The following is a 17,500-nucleotide window of genomic DNA, read 5'->3' as shown; positions in this document are numbered from 1 at the left end:
ACTTACAAATATTTGCATATCATTTGAGATATTCGTTTATTTACTTTAACATTATTTCATTTACTATATAGTTACACGTATACATTTATACGAGAGAGATAAAAATTGAATGAGAAAACTATTCAACATCATTTCTATCAAATTAAAAATTAAGAATTATTCCCGAATGATGTTTATTACAAATGAAATAAATAATATACGAGATTTATTTTCTAGCGCATAATCAAATAGAAAGTGATACATGTATTATATCAACCTATATGTTAGCTATGAGTTATTGAAAAGGATCTTATGATATTTTCCATGAAAAGGGATGTTAAAATAAAAATGTAAAAAAGAAAAAAAAGGAAATAAAAGGAAAGTACATAGTTTTTAAAAAAATTATATAATAGAAATGAGACTTCTGTGGATTTTATATATATGTATACAATATAATAGATTCCTTGTTTTAACATACATACATACATACATACATACATATACATACATATATATATATATATATATATATATATATATATATATATATAGACGTGCGATGTTATCGCTTTGAAAAAGAGTTGAGAATATTTCGTAGTTTTACCACGTTTTTGGCTTTTCGTGAGGCCGCAAGAGGAGAGCAAAAGGGAATCCCTTATTCAGCCCAGACACTTTCTCTCTCTCTCTCACTCTCTCTCTCTCTCTCTCTCTCTCTCTGTTTTTTCTTTCTTTCTCCTATTCTATCGCGTTCAGAACGTGCACCGGAAACCATGCACGAGTTTATCCACGTTGCATCTGACACCCTCACCTTGTCCTTCCACTTACACGAAAGAAAGAAAGAGAGAGAGAAAGAGGGAGAGAGAGAGAGAGAGAGAGAGAGAGAGAGAGAGAGATCTACCGAAATATATATATACAAGATACATTTTCTATCTCTCTTTTTTCCCTCCCTTTTTCTTTTTTTTTTTTTTTTTACTTTAACTCTTTCATCCATGGCCAGAAAAAGGAGAAGCAATAAAACTTAAAAAATTAGAAGAGAAGAGTTGAATTTTGAATAATAATTGAAAGAAGAAGAAGAAGAAAAAGTAGAAAAAAAAGAAAATTTATAAAAAAGAAAGAATAAAATTTAAATAAAATAAAGAGAAAGGGAAGAATTATGAAATAAAAAAAAGAAGGATAGAATTAAGAAAGAACGAGAAGATACGGCATGATTGAAAGATAATTAATTAAACGTACAATTCTAAGAATTCCTAAGAAAGATCTCATTTTTAACGTTCTAATATCTTGCATGATCTTTCAAAAAATTCTTAACATATATTTCACCGTCTTCCTAAATACATTTTAACATTCTAAATTCTAATATATCAACTCTCCTTTTTCTTTCAAACAAATATAAATCATGAGATGTAGTAGTATGATACAGTAGATTAGAAAAAAATTTGGAAGATGATCTTTCAAAAAAAAAAAAATAGAAAAAAAAAAAGAAAAAAAAAGGAAAAAGGAAAATAAAAAAAATAATAAAAAAATTAAAAATAAAGAAAAAAGAAGAAGAAAAAAGACGATTGGTCGATGATATTCATTCGTGGCACGAAAAGAAATCAAGATTGAAGTTAATGGTCGAAAGGAGAAAAAGAGTTGAAGAAATAATGGGGGTAGGGCAGGGAAGGGGGAGGGTTGGAAGGCTGTTGGAAATTCGTGAAGGAATTTTTTTCTAACATTCGTTAGAAACGTACGATTAGGCTGTTGTAATACATGGATGGATGGTCGAACTCGCCATCGTAAAAGTAATCTATAATTGGCTCGTAAAACAATAAACTCTATTAAGGTTTTTTGACGAAGGGAGGCGTAAACTGAGAAGAAAGAGAGAGAGAGAGAGAGAGAGAGAGAGAGAGAGAGAGAGAGAGAGAGAGGAGAAGGTGACTCTCTTGAGAAGAGGATTCAATTGTGAATTTTCTCAGAAGAGATGCCATAATGTGTACGCTATACTATAATAACTAATAACCGACAATCGTAATGCAATCACCTAAGATACCTAAACTGTCTTCTATTTTCTTTCTTGCTTGATAATTTTATCGTTCTCTTTTGATTAGTTCAGATAGAGATAGAGAGAGATAGACGTAAAGAGAGAAAAAGAGAGAAAGAGAGAGAGAGAGAGAAAGATGTGATTTTATGATTGCACGAAAATAAGCGGATTGGATAATTAAAATTAGGTGAGTTCTCGAGTGATCTGCTAATTAACATTATTAAAATGCTCGAATATAAGAGAGAGAGAGAGAGAGAGAGAGAGAGAGAGAAAGAAGGACATTTTTCTTCACTTATAATTTTTTTTTGTCAATATTAAATATATAAAGTAATAAAATGATTTAGTAATGATCTAATCATTACGAAAAAAATACGTATTATTTTTATCCAATTCTTTTTATTGCATCAAACATATTTTTTTTATCAGAATCAATTTTATCAGAATAAAATCGGCCGAAATATTTCTAATCGACGATCGAACGAATTCGAGTAGGAAAAACAATCGATATCTTTGACTCGAACACGTACAGATCTGTTTTGTTTTTACTCAAATAGAAATTAGTCCACGTCGTCGAGATCGTTGGAAAGATCGAGATAGATCGATTTTTATTTCGATTCTGATATAGGATTTGGCGAGTGTTGAAAAGATAGATATCGATGTCTAGAAGCAAAATCGAAGAGTGCACTATTTCAATAAAGATAAGATCGCACGATTGGTCTTATAGGGGTTCAATGGAGATCGTTGATTGGAGAGATCGTAAATTTTGTATTACCGACATTTCAAACATGTGTGTGTGTGTGTGTGTGTGTGTATTTGCATATGATTCTCTCTCATTTTCTTTTTATTAACAACATTTTTTAGATAAAAATTATATAGGTTCGAACACTTTGGAAAATAATGAATTTTCAAATTTTTTATCTATCTGATGATTTGAAAGAGAGACAGACAGAGAGATAAAGAGAGAGAGAGAGAGAGAGAGAGAGAGAGAGAGAGAGAGAGAGAGAGAGAGAGAGAGAGAGAGAAAAGGTGAATGAGCTCGTAAAAATCAATGGTATGAAACAGGCCGATGCTCGTGGCGAGATATGAATTTTAATCGTTTGCTAATGGTAAATAATAAATTGCTTTTACCACCTACCTCATTAACCCATTACTCTCTAGCATCGCCTACCTCGACGCTCGAAATCCATAACATTTTAATCTCGGCTTGAAATAACGAAGCTCGATATTGAACAGATAGATAGAGATAGAGAGGAAGAGAGAGAGAGGGAGAGAGAGAGAGAGAGAGAGAGAGAGAGAGAGAGAGAGAGAATAATAAAGAGCAATGCGAGTTTTAAAAAAATGTGTATATATGTATAAAAACACACATATACATGAATGTGTTCAGTGAATCAGAAATATATTCTGATATTTTTCGAAATTAATTTTTATTAGATTGAGTTTTATGAATTTTTGGTTTCGTACGATCAATTGATTTTCGTAATAGAGAGACGTAAGAACATAGGAATATTTAATATAAGAGAAATTTTTTAAAGAGCCGACTTATGACAAGTGATCGTATTTTTTACAATTATATCATTAAAATCGCACGATAATGAATAGACAGATAATTGGAAAATTTCTTTAAAGATCCTATTAATCGATGCTAATGCATTTTTAGTAAAAATCTTTCAAAGATATTCGCCTACCCTTACAAAATACTTTTTAACAGATGCCTGTACCTACTACAATAATAAAAAACAAAAAAAAAAAAAAAAAGAAAAGAAAAAAGAAAAAGTAAGAAAAGAAATAAAACCCCCATACACTTTGACCAAAGTAAAATATCGAGTAAGTCGGTATAGTTCTCAGCTGTCTCCCATAAAACACGATCTTCATCGTGGTCGTTGACTATACTTAAAAGTTATCCCTGAGAATCGAGATCGGTCTGGATATATAGAAACCAAGAGAAAGAGAGAAAGAGAGAGAAAGAGAGAGAGAGAGAGAGAGAGAGAGAGAGATGGATATATAGAGAGAGAAGGATAGAAGTATCGGATGCTTCGTCGATCGCGGCGAAGAGCGGATCTCAAAGGAGCGGATATTATCAAGCTAAAGAGAGAAAGAGAGAGAGAGAGAGAAAGAGAGAGAAAGAGAGAGAGAGAGAGAGAGAGAAGGAGAGAGAAAGAGATAGAAGGCGAAGGTAAAGGCGTAAGCCAGAAGGTCTTTAGTCCTTCTGGCGAAGGAAGATCGGCCTTAATTAACTCCGAGAAGGAGAGAGCTCGTTTGCGAGCACGCCGATCGCGAGTTCTGTTCACGAGGAAGAAGTATAGAAAAGGAAAGAAAGATACGATCATATGTAAGAGTAAGAAAGATATATATATATATATGTAGAGAGAGAGAGAGAGAGAGAGAGAGAGGGAACCTCTGGGTGGCCAAAGATTCCAGTTTCTCGATAATTGGTCGAGGTGTTTCGACACCCGACCACACCAAGCTTTCGAGTATGAGGAATAAATCGAAACTCTCATGTATTTTGCTTGCTCTTATAGCCTCCTGAAACTTCTCTTTAGTGTCTCTGAATTTCAATACGCGTGTATGTATGCGTTGGTGCGTGTCTGTGTTTGTAAAAAAGGGATTCTCTGATACTCGTACGATATCAAGTCGACGACACTCCAAACGACGCCTACCTATGACCGTTATAGCACCAACCTGTCGAAAAAAAGAGTGGGACAATTAATTTATGAGGGACATTGAGAAAGAGAGACAGACAGAGAGAGAGAGAGAGAGAGAGAGAGAGAGAGAGAGAGAGAGAGAGAGAGAGAGAGATAGAAAGATAAAGAGATTATTTGGATTATGTATATTGATACGATTATAGATCATTTATCAGAATCAAATTATAATATATTTCACTAAGCGTATAATTTGTTGATTACCTGGAAAAATGATCGGAAAAAAAGAAGATGGAGAAAAAAGAAGAATAATAAGAAGATTGATATTTCTCTTTCTTTTTCTCTATTTATGAATTACGTCGATTATTCTTTTCTTTTTTTTTTTATGATTAAATCAATCACTAAACAAACAAACAAACAAACAGTTGGGATAATTGAATTTTTCGTTTAAATCTCTATCCAGAAAAAAGAGGAAAAGTATCAAGTATCAAAGATATCGATTAGGAGATACTTGGGATTAGAAAAGGACGTAAGAGAAATATCTGGATTCGTCACGTGGATCTTAAAGAAGTGATCGATCGACCGATCTAATTCTTCTTTCACCCTCTTCTATCCGGTGAATTCGGTTAAATCGTGGCTGACTCATCCAGATCCAGTTTTTCTCTATTTGTATTTGTGCGCGTCTGTCTGTCTTTCTCTGAAAGAGAGACGTAGAATTTCTACACATATACATCCACATGTATACATATATACATATACATATACATATACATATACATATACATATACATATACATACATATATATATGTACCTATCACCCCAACGCGTTATCACGTTCCAGCTGGCTTCGTGACGAACGTAGCAACCCTAAATTTCATCCCCATCGTGCAAGAGATCTCCCTTTGACCAACCTCCCCTTAACCTCCCTCCAACCTCCCCTAATCTCCACCGTCTCTCTCTCTCTCTCTCTCTCTCTCTCTTTATTTTCTTCACAGACTATCGCTGTCTTGCTTTGGTATTCCTTACAATGGGCAGCAAAAAAAAAAAAGGAGAGAATGACCAGGGGCAAAAGTTTATTCGTTTGTGAAATTAGTCCTGGTTTTGTCGTGTATTTAAACGATCGCTCACCATAAGGGTGTCACTTTCTAACTGATCTAACGGAGTATAGTAATGTATGTATTTAACGTCGTCGCTACGCTAATCTTCTAGATCGTATCTTTCTTATTTTCTTTTGGTTTTTTTTTTTTTTTTTCTTTTTTATTGTATATAAGTAAGCGTTGATAATTTTTATTTACGATTAGAAGTATATATATATATATATTTTTTTTTTTTTTCATAGATAGAAGTGAATTATAAATGTTTCAAAAAGTGAGAATAAGAAAATTATAATACTTGTTAGTTGACGTATTATTATTATTATTTTTATAGTACAATTACTAGGTATTGATTTTGTTGATATTAAGTAGAAAAACAAATAGAAACGAGTTGAACATAAACGAGCAAGTCGGATGAAAAATAATGTTTTAAATATCGATCATTTTTCCACGAGTCTGATCGTTTCGTTCTCACATCTTCATAATTACAAAATCTCTAGCAACTTTTTTATAATTTGAAAAGAAGAAAGAAAGAAAGAAGAAAAGGAAAAGAACAAATTTCTTTCGATGATTTTTAAAATCGTTCGGGAAAACGAAAACTTTTCTTTCGTTTTCTTTAACAAGTATAAGAAAAAAGTATATACTGAAAAAGGATGACACAGAGATGGAGAAGGACAGAGAGAAAGAGAAGGACAGAGAGAAAGAGATATAATAAAAAAATAAAATCCCAAGCATGGCCAAAACTCTAGCGACAATCTCATTTAAAAAAGAGATCGTACTGATGACGTGAGTCAATTGTCACGCGATCCGATTGAATCCAATCGACTAGCAGGCACCCTTAATGCCGGATTTTAACAAGCGGCTTTCTCATCCCCCTCTTTTCTTCATCACCAACCCTTCTCTTTGAATTTCTCTCTCTCTCTCTCTCTCTCTCTTTCTCTTTCTGTCTTTGTTTCTCACTTTTTCTTTCTATTGCTTTCTATCTATCTATCCATCTATCTGTCTGTCCGTCTATACGTCCATTCTATCTTTCTCATTCTCTCTTGCTGGTTGTCTTGCGATTGAGTAGAACGTGTCATCAAAAAGTGCGAAAGCTTAATTGAAAGAATTGGATCATACGGTTGGGTGCTCGCAATTAGATGATCCCTGCAGTTTTCGAATTGGGAAGTATAATTCGTGGCCGTCGAAGTGTACTCTCCATTTCCTTTCATCACAAATTTTGCAGACTTTAGATATTGTTCTGAAAATATATATGTATGTATATGTATGTACGCGTGTGTGCGTGTGTATAGTATATTTTGTGAATAATTACATTTTCGTTTTTCTCGTCACTTTTTTTCCCTTCCTTTTTCTCCTTCTTTATTATTTCTCTATCATTCAAATCGATTTAAACTTCATGTGACAATTACTTGCATTCTGTTTATTTCTATGAATATTTATATCGATTAATTAATAAAGACATTATTACATTTAACGAAGGAATTAGATCAATAAGACAATTTATCTTTCTTATCATTTGCGTGGATAGTAATCGTGATCGTGAATTCCTTCCTTTGAAAAAGAATTTATCACGAACTTTCAGTGCGTGGACAAAAAAGGAAAAACAGAAAAAAGGAGAAGAGATATGATTAAAAAGTTTCTCAAAAGGACACACTTGGACTAATGAATGCGACCCAAACATATCGGAGAATCGTTCGAGCAAAACAAATATTCTCTAGATAGACCAAAGACGAATGTTCGAAAGAAATCCACCATTAGAAAGCTTTCGTTTCATACTCTCTCTCTCTCTCTCTCTCTCTGTTTATCTCTTATTGTCGATCAAATAATCGACCGCCTGCTCAGCAAAAAAAGAAAAGAAAAGATGAAACGAATAAGAAGGGGAAAAAGGAAAAAAATAAGAAATAACAAAAGAGATAAAAGAAATAAAAAAAAAAAAATAAAATAAAATAAAAGAGAAGCAAGAAAAAGAAAGAAAGAAAAAAATATATAAAAGAAGAGTAGTATCGGATAAGATAAGCAATCTCATGGCATGCGGCAATTATGGCACTCGTGAGCATAGTGCATACGTATACACACGAACATACATACACGGATATATACTAACACATATTCGACGTGGTTCCTGGACCAATTTATTTTATCCACGCCGCTAATTACCGTGCAGACTCGCTTATCAATTTCTTCTTACTCCGTTACTCCGAAGGAAACTTAACGAGGGCCGAGTTTCAAGCAAGCAACTCTCTCTCTCTCTTTCTCTCTCTTCTTTTTTCTCGTCTTTGTCTGTTCTTTATATATATCTATATACGTGTGTGTATGTGCGCGTGTACGTGTACGTACTGTATATGTATTTTGATAACGCAGATGTTCGATCGACAGTTTTCAACGTTTCAACGAGCACGCCCGCATATTCATCCGGGAAAAGAATTAAAAATTAAAAATAAAAAAGATTAAAAAAATTGGATAAAAAGAAAATGGAGATGATGACGACGACGACGACGACGATGACGATGATGATGATAAGGGAAAGAGAGAAAAGGAGAGAGAAAATAGTGTGGAATAAATAAATGTACCCGTAGCCGAGTATCTCGTTTTTGATATTAATCGCACGTGTTGCTATTTCGCATAATTTTGTAACGCGTTCAATGTCGTATTAGCTGATTCAATCTTGAATTGTTGGTATTCTCAATATATCTTTCCTTTTCTTTTTGTTTATTATAAGAGCGTCGATGAAGGATGAAATTTTTTCTCTCTTTCTTTTCTTTTTTTTATAGATTACGTGCGTTTTATATATCCTAAGGGATTAGAAAGGAACAATTTTGATTCGACCAAATTGATAATCATGTTCTTGTCGTTTGGAAATTATTTCTATTATCATCGTTATTAGATTTAATTGGTTATTAAATATTACATATCGATCTACGATTTAATACTTATTGATTTGTTGCAGATTAAAATAAAAAAATGAATTAAATCGATTATAGAAATGAATTAAAAATTGAAACATTAATTGAAGCGAGAGTTATCGATTAAAATCGTACTATTAATTATTACAGTTGGTACGGCAAATAAATGTGTGATCATTGAAGAATTAAGAAGAGATAAAGATTAAAAAGAAAACAAAAAAGGAAAAGAAAGAGAAGGAAGATAAAAGAAAAGAGGAAAATCGAAATCCTGCGAGTACGAATTTTTTTCGTCGAAGGTTGTTTCCTTATCGATTATACGCGGTCACGTAAAATCATTCTTGCGTTCATTTCCGTATTTTTAATGGCTCTGTGCACCTCAAATGCCGTGATCGATCTTCCGATAATAGACGAATCGAGATCTCGGAAAACTCATGAAGAAAGTATCGATATATCGATAGTCGCTCCATATAGACCGTCTGGAAATCTTAAAAAAAAGAAAACCAAAAAAGAAAAAAAGATATTACGGAGAACTTACTCTCGTCGTGCATTTAAAAAGACTTACACACACATACGTATCGCACGCGTATTTATTTTTTATTATGCCTTTCATTCTTCTATCTTTCCACGATTCTTTATTTTTTTACCTTTTCTTTCTTTCTTTCTTTCTTTCTTTCTTTCTTTTTTTGTATATAGCAATAATTATCGAAAATGTCGATAAGCAAAGTTTCAAGAGTTTCGAATCTAAAGTTTTCTTTTTCCCTTATATAAAAACTTATCGAAGACATTGAATTATTCGTATTAATAATAAATAATTCTACTCCATGGAATCTAGATATTTCGTTTAATAATCCTCGATTATTAAATTCTTCCTCACAACTTAATCTCGATTATAATAAACAAACTCTTTTGAAAATAGACATCTATTCCTAAACATTGACGCGTGTTCGGATTAAAGGCAAAAAAAAAAAAAAATAACAAAAAAAAGAAAAAATAAGGAAAAAGGAGAAAGAAGGAAGAAATGGAAAAGAACAAGATGAAAGATCGAGAGAAATGAAATGAAATGAAATGAAATGAAAAGAAACGAAAAGAAACGAAAAGAAAAGAAGAGAAGAGAAAAGAGAAGAGAAAAGAGAAGAGAAAAGAGAAGAGAAAAGAGAAGTAAAAAGAAGAAGAAAACGTGGAAAGAAACGTAGGAATCGAATCGAGCTCTTTATTATCCTTCTCCTTTCCATCTCCATCCACCGTGACAGGAGCGACGATCACCCGACGATCCTGAGAAGCGAGCAATTAAAGAACAGCCTGAAAAAGGATCGGCGTGGGCTCGATCGTGAGCTCGATATAGACGCCGTGAAAGGCGGCGCTGGTTTTTCCATCGTTCGTTAATGGCAACGAGTTGCGATGAGATCATCCGCCTTGGCAATCCTCTTCTTCGTTTCTCTTTTAGATGATTAGAATCGATTCCCTTATCCGAGAATCGTATTAGATGATTAGACGAATTATATTCTTCGGACTTTCTAATTATAATTTTTATTATATATTTTTTCTTATTTTGTTCTTGTATCATATGGATTATATTTATTAAAGATTGGTGGTGTATCGTTTAGCGAGAGATAATTAATTGTTGGCATTTAACTTTATCATTATTCTTATCGTTATTGTTGTCGATCGAGAAGATAATCAATTATATTTTTAATTTAGGTTTTCGACGTTTTCTGTCTTTCTTCTTTTTCCTCTTTTTTCTTCTCTCTTTTCTTTTTTTCTTTTTTTTTTTTTAGGAATTAATACAGTCGTATTCGTAATTGGTATTACATTGATCGTATCGATGTTGATCGATCGATCGATCGAAGTTTTTATTTCATTAATTTCCTCTTATTATTTGATATCTTCTTTTTAATTCAGGTTGGAATTTGTATTTTATTTGTAATTGTGTCGTATACCAACCTACATGACAAACGATTAGAATAAGTTAAACTTTTCGTTTCTTCTCTTTTCTTTTTTCTTTTTTTTTTTTTTTTTAATGGATTTAGAACATTATACTTCCGGGCTAAAGATACATACATACATATATATATATACACATATACATATAGGATATGTATCCATCTCTCTCTCTCTCTCTCTCTCTCTCTCTCTCTCTCTCTCTCTCTCTTTCATACTCAGAGAGTCGTTCGTTCGTTCGTTGCAACCGCGTACGGCCAAAGCAATAAATTTTCGCGAGCCGACACGGAGCAATATTTCCTTGCCGTTCGTACGCACCAGTTCCTCTTTTTGTCGGCCCTTGTACGCGCGGATAAACGCGCTGCGTATTACGGTTAAACGCCGTGAAAAAAGGAAAAAAAAAGAAGAAAAAACGCGGAGGAAAGAAAAGAATCGCGAGAAGAATGGTTCGAGAGAAAAAGGGAGAGAGAGAGAGAGAGAGAGAGAGAGAGAGAACATGAACGCGAACGCGAGCGAACCGTTTCAATTTGCGAAATGGCATTTACTTGTCAACGATACGGATATACACATATTTCTTATTTACTACATTATTAAAAGATACAAAATATACAAATAACAATATTTTTCTCTTTGATTTCTTTGTTATTTTCTTTCCTTTTTTTAGTAATAAATTTAACCTTATAACTACGGGTGACAGCGACGTAGGCTAAGTATTTACTTCGCTTTTATTTGATTAGTAACTTCGATTTAGTGTATATCGGATTTGACTTTTTTCTATTTTCTTTTATATATATATATATATATATATTTTTTTTAAATTCATTTTCAAATAAAAATGATTAGCAAAGTTGACCGACTATCATCAAAGAAAGAAAGAAGGACGTCGATCGATTGAAATATGAAATGTTATAAGAATTATGGATAACTTTTGAAAAAAAAAAAACAGTTTGCGATATTTTTTTCATACAGTGAAGATGGATAATGATCGTAGAAGAATCGAGGTAAGGAGGAAAAAATTGGCGGGAAAGTAAAATCGTTAAAGAAGAGAGTCAGGTCGATAAAGTTCGATATCGTGCATACCTTCTGAAAGGCCAGGCGTGATCGTATGCGCGGCCCTTTTGAAAAGATCTTTATTTTCCATGTGCCGAGTCGTAAGGGAGTGAAAGAACGAGTCTATATCCGTGCAGGTGCTACGCTACGTAGTCGTAAAATTTAATTGTCCGCTCGAATTATGAGCGGCTCCGCGTTTCTATTTCCTTCGATGCTGGCGGTACGATTATTATTAGTATTACACTTAAAAGAGAAAAAGAGAAAGAGAGAGAGAGAGAGAGAGAGAGAGAGGGAAAATCAAGTCGAAAAGAATTCATCCTTTCTCTTTTCTCCCCTATTTTTCGTTTAATTACAGTTATTTTTTTACAGTTATGATACGAACAATAGTTTTTCCCCATTCATTAAGTTTCCATATTTTTCTATTAGATTATTTGTTCTATTTTTCATGGTATTAATGAATACGTCAAAGTATGTTCCAAACTTTGTTGTATCTCTCTCTCTCTCTCTCTCTCTGTTTCTTTCTTTATCTAATTTAATACGAACATTGTTCCAATTATCTATATTTTCTTTTCATATTCCACACACACACACATGTATATTAAATTAAAAGAAAGAAAGAGTGAGATATCGTTATAAAATTGATCGGATAATTTTCTAATAAAAATCTAAGTTTTATACGGATTATAATACGCAAGAGGAACGTAGAAGAGAGAGAGAGAGAGAGAGAGAAAAGAGAGAAAGAAAGAAAGAAATATAGAAAGACAGAGAGAGAGAGACAATGGAAGGAGAGTCGATAAATCCGTGGGAAGGTTCGAAAGCTCGTACCTTCTGACGTATTGGCTCGTATCGCAAATAACAAGGGAACGAACCGTACGATTATCCTTCGAAAGACACGGACAATCCAACTGAACGTTACTGTCGACGTAATGGCCATTCTCTTTCTCTTTCCATCTATCTCTCTATCTATCCATCTATCTTTCTTACAGATTTTCTATCTTCCTTATAGATTTTCTATCCTTATTGTATCCTCTCTTTTAATTCTCCTTTTATATTTTTCCTATATTCCTTCGACATTTTCTATCTTCTTTCTTTCCTTTTTTCGATCAACGTATCACAATTTTTTTCCTTCATTTTTCTTTTTTGCTTCATTTTTTTTTTTTTAATCATTAGTTGATTCGCATTAATCTCTTTCGATTTTCGATATTTCTATCTTATTTCTAGACTATCTGATCTGATATATCCTACCTTCCTTTCACATCTTTTATCTATCCTTTTCTACGAGATCTTCCGTCTTTTTTTTCGCACACCTTCCGTCATTCTTGCACACCTTCTCTCTACTTTCTCACTTTAACACATTCTTCCGTCCTTTCTCGCACACCTTCTTTCCTTATTTCAAATTGTCTATCTTAACTCGACTTCGTTCTAAAGCTGAAATTATCGAATTATCAAATATCTTATTTGAGTAAGGATCTGCGAGATCGATCGATCGATCGATCGATGGATGATCATTCAGATCGTTGAATAACATAGGATCGAGAGAGATCGATCAGTTTTTCTTAAACTTTTTATCTCTCTCTTTCTTTGTCTTTGACGTACGTACTTGTGTACATATATATACATACATACATACATACATACATACATATATATGTATATATAGTTAGCACGTTCTTTCTCTTGCTCTCTCTCTCTCTCTCTCTTTCTCTCTCTCTCTCAGACACACATGCAGGTTGTTCTGGAGAACGGATTAAGCCGTAGATCACGGCGAGGGTCGTGTCCGAGTAGGTCGACGAGAGAGAAAGAGAGAGAGAGAGAGAGAGAGAGAGAGAGAGAAAGAATTAGGTGTAGGTACATATATGTACAATACACACAGTTTCATCTCGACCTTTTCTCTTCTCGAAGAGATCTCCTCAGAACAGGTGTCTAGCAACCATATCCGAGTTTCGTTAAATGATACGGCTCGTTAATTTCATTTCGATTCACCTCTTCGTTCTATTTCGACTCAAATTTTCTTTCCTTCGATTCCTTTCTTCGCAATACTTCTTTCCTATTTTTATTTATAATTTTTATATCCTTTCGTAATTTGTAAAAAGTATTAAAAAGAAAAAGGAAAAAACGAAAAGAAACAAATATTCGAAATATCATATCGGAGCGAAGCAATGCTTCGGAAAGAGGAAAGAAAAAAAAGGAAGATGAAGATCAAGAACGATAATCGTTTAAAAAAGAAATCGTTAAAAAAAGAGAGAAAAAAGAGAAAGAAAGAGAACAAGAAAGGCATAGAAAGAAAAATCAGGAGCAATAATCGTAAAGATAATTTTGTAACAGGGTGGGGGAGAAGGAAAGAGGGAAAGGTATCGAAAAAATAGAATAAAAAAAAAAGGTGGAAAAAAAAAACAAAAAACAAAAAGAAAAAAGGAAAGGAGGGAGAAAAAAAAGAAACAAAACAGAGAATCGTGGAGTCAAGTTGGCGCCTCGTTCGGAGTGTCGTAAATCCTTTTTACATCGTTTCGATACGATCGAAATGAAACGAAACGAAATGAAACTAAATGAAATGAAACCAAATGAAACGAAACGAAACGAAAGGAAAGGAAACGAAAGTAAAGGAAACGAAAGGAAAGGAAAGGAAAGGAAACGAAAGGAAACGAAAGGAAAGATGAGGAGAGCGCGGCGCGCAGGTGTTGCCGAGATATCCTCGTTATTTATTGATTTACTTAATTCGGCCAAAGAGGACCATGGGGCCCCGTTCTCGTCGTTTGAAGAGAGCCGGCTCATTTCGTGATTAAAAGACGTTACGGACGCCTTGGCTCAGCATGTGTGTGGCGGCAACCTTCTCTGTCTCTTTCTTTCTCTCTTTTATCCGATACTATCCGCCATATTTCCGTGCTTAACGGCTCTCATCGAACAGAGAGAAAAAGAAAAGGAAAAGAAAAAAAATCAAGGACGAGTCGATCTTTAAAAAAGGAGAGATAGAGAGAGAGGGAGGTAAGGGATGGAAAGAAAAATTAATATTGTCGCTTCTTCATAAAATATTATATTATCGCTACTCTTTGCCAAATTTGAAGGAAATAAGAGAAAATAATAAATGTTGAGTCTTGGTTTTTGAAAATTTTTGATTGGTAATATCTTTTTTTCTCCTTTTTTTTTATGTTATATATTCTTGTTGTATGTTTATCATTTGATTATTCGTTTTCTTTTTTTTTCTTTTTCTTTTTCTTCTTCTTTTTTTTTTTTTTTTTTTTTTTTTTTTTTTTTTTTTTTTTTGATTAGTATCTGTCATCTCTCGTGTATATTCGTAATTTCTTCTTTTTTCCTTTTTCGTTGTTGTATCAAAATCTATTAAAAAATGTTTATGTGTATATTTCTATGACGAAAAGTGATCGTAGAAATATTTTTCGGATCTAAGCATCGTCGTCTAAATTAGTTTTGAATATCAAATGAAATTTATTTGAATAGAAAGCAGAGAGAGAGAGAGAGAGAGAGAGAGAGAGAGAGAGAAATACCACGTGTCGAAAGAGAGAGAGAGAGAGAGAGAGAAAGAAGGAAAGTGGAATCCTCATAAGAAAATATCATTATTTCAAATAGCAATAAAACAAGAAAAATAGTCGATCGTTAAGATCGACACTGTTAGGTACATTGGTATCAACGTTGTACATACATAAATAGAAACGATTAGAATTCGACATAAAAGGTGATCGTTTATCCCTCGTTTAAACTGTTCATGTTCATTCCTCATAAATCACTTTGAAGAATCTACCCGAGTATAAAAAAAGAAAAAAAAGAAAGAAGAAGAAGAAGAAGAAGAAGAAATAGGAAGAAAAAAATTTACAAAGAAGAAAAAACAGATAAAAAAAGATAAGAAAACTACTGACGCACGTGGACGATCATCGAGCATATATATCGATAATAACAATAATGACAACAATAACCAAAAAAAAGAAAAAAAGAAAAAAAGAAAATAATAATAAAAAAGAAACAACTTCTGATCGAGAAGGGAAAAAGAGAAGGAAAGGAAAGCATAAAGCGCAAAAAATAATAAAAGAGAAAAATGTTCGACGAGAAAATCTTTTGAGGTACTAGAGCTCCTTGCAATGGTATTGACCTTGAGAACGAGGAAAATTAAAATGGCGAAATCATCATCCTCCTTTATGAGCTCGTTCCATGGATCATAACGGGCAGCACGATTTCAAGTTTCCGCCGATGGTTCGCATCGTAAAAGGAGCCATCGACGAAACCTGTAAACGTTCCGATCGTTATAATACCGAAGTGAGAGAAAGAGAGATAGAGAGATAGATAGATAAAGAGACAGACAGACAGACAGGCAAAGAGAGAAAGAAAAAGAGAAATAGAGAGAAAGAGAGAAAGAGAAAAAGAATGAGAAAAGGAGAAAGAAAGAGAGAAAGAGAAAATTTTATCTCTCTCTCTCTCTCTCTCTGTCTGTCTGTCTGTCTGTCTCTCTCTCTCTCTCTCTCTCTCTCTCTCTCTCTCTCTCTCTCTCTCTCAATGGCTGGCGTAGTCTCGGATCGTCATTTACTCGAACTGGTTGTAATTTCCAGGATTGAATCGGCTGCCGGCGAACGCGGGTTACGATCTGCCTCTGGAATCCTCTCTCCGCTTCTGGATGCCTTCGTACTCGCGATCTCTCCCGTAGTTAAGGAACTACGCCGATTTCGTCCTCGAAATACGCCTCGATCTTCGATGCGTTCCCCGGAAATTCGCGAGTACGGATTAGATATATATATGTGTGTGTGTGTGTGTGTGTGTGTGTGTGGGTTAGATATATGAGTTTTATTGCTCGTTGATCATTTAAAAAAAGAAACGTTTTATCCAATTACGATATTTCATTCCTTTTTGTTTATATAATAGTTTATTACTTCCCTTTTTGTTTGCTTTTCTTGTCTTCATTTAAAATGTTCTGAATCGAACGATAGAAACGTATTACAAGAGATCTGAAGTTTGAGATTTGAAGATAGATTATCGAATAGGATTTTAGATAATTCTGAATTAATTAAGGATTGTAGAAATGTATTGAAAAGTATTCTATGGTATATTGAACACTTATTAGATGTTGGTATTTAATTATTAACAAAATTTGCATCACTTGTAGAATTCTTATAGAAATATTTTAATCAAGAATGAAAAGAAGACACGAAGAATCTATTATCGTTTCTAATCGAACCTATCAAAAACAAAAAAAAGAAAAAAAAAAAAAAAACGAAAGAGAGAAGAAAACGATCAAAAAAGAGAAAAAAAAAAGAATGAAAAGAAACAACATTCAGAAAAAATCGATCGAAAGAATTAATCGACGATAACGATGAAATTGATCTTCAAATTATTTATAACGAACACCAACAAAAAGAAAAAAAAAAAAAGAAAAATACTTTCATCTAATCGAGTTCGATATATATTCGATAGCGAGTAATCGAAGATTCGTTCGAGAAAGAGAAGAGAAGAGAAAACGGAAAAAGAAGAGAGAAAAAAAGAAAAATCAAAGAATTGATCGAAAGGCCGTCGAGAAGAGTTCTCTTGTGGTAACGTAAATATAGTGGTGGGGATGGTTAGAAGAGTTGTGGATGGGTGGGGATGGGGAGGCCTTGGGTCCCAGCGGGACCGTCGCCGCGGGGGGGCCTTACACTTACGCGGCAACACATTCGGCCGAAAAACCAACATCGGCGCCGACAAATAACTACCCATATTATCCGATCTTGTAGGCTACCATCTCGCCACGACTCCTTTGTGAGGGACCACGGCGTTATGTATGGCGCTGCGTCGTGGCACCGTCGGGGCCCACCTTGCCTTCACGTTAAGGGACCCACCTAAGGAGACTTATATATATATATATATATATATATATATATATATATATATATATATATAT

Source organism: Vespula pensylvanica, chromosome 13 (genome assembly GCF_014466175.1).
Source record: "Vespula pensylvanica isolate Volc-1 chromosome 13, ASM1446617v1, whole genome shotgun sequence".
Lineage (NCBI taxonomy): Eukaryota > Metazoa > Arthropoda > Insecta > Hymenoptera > Vespidae > Vespula > Vespula pensylvanica.
The sequence above is the reverse complement of the archived record's forward strand: the minus strand, read 5'-3'. Positions refer to the sequence as shown.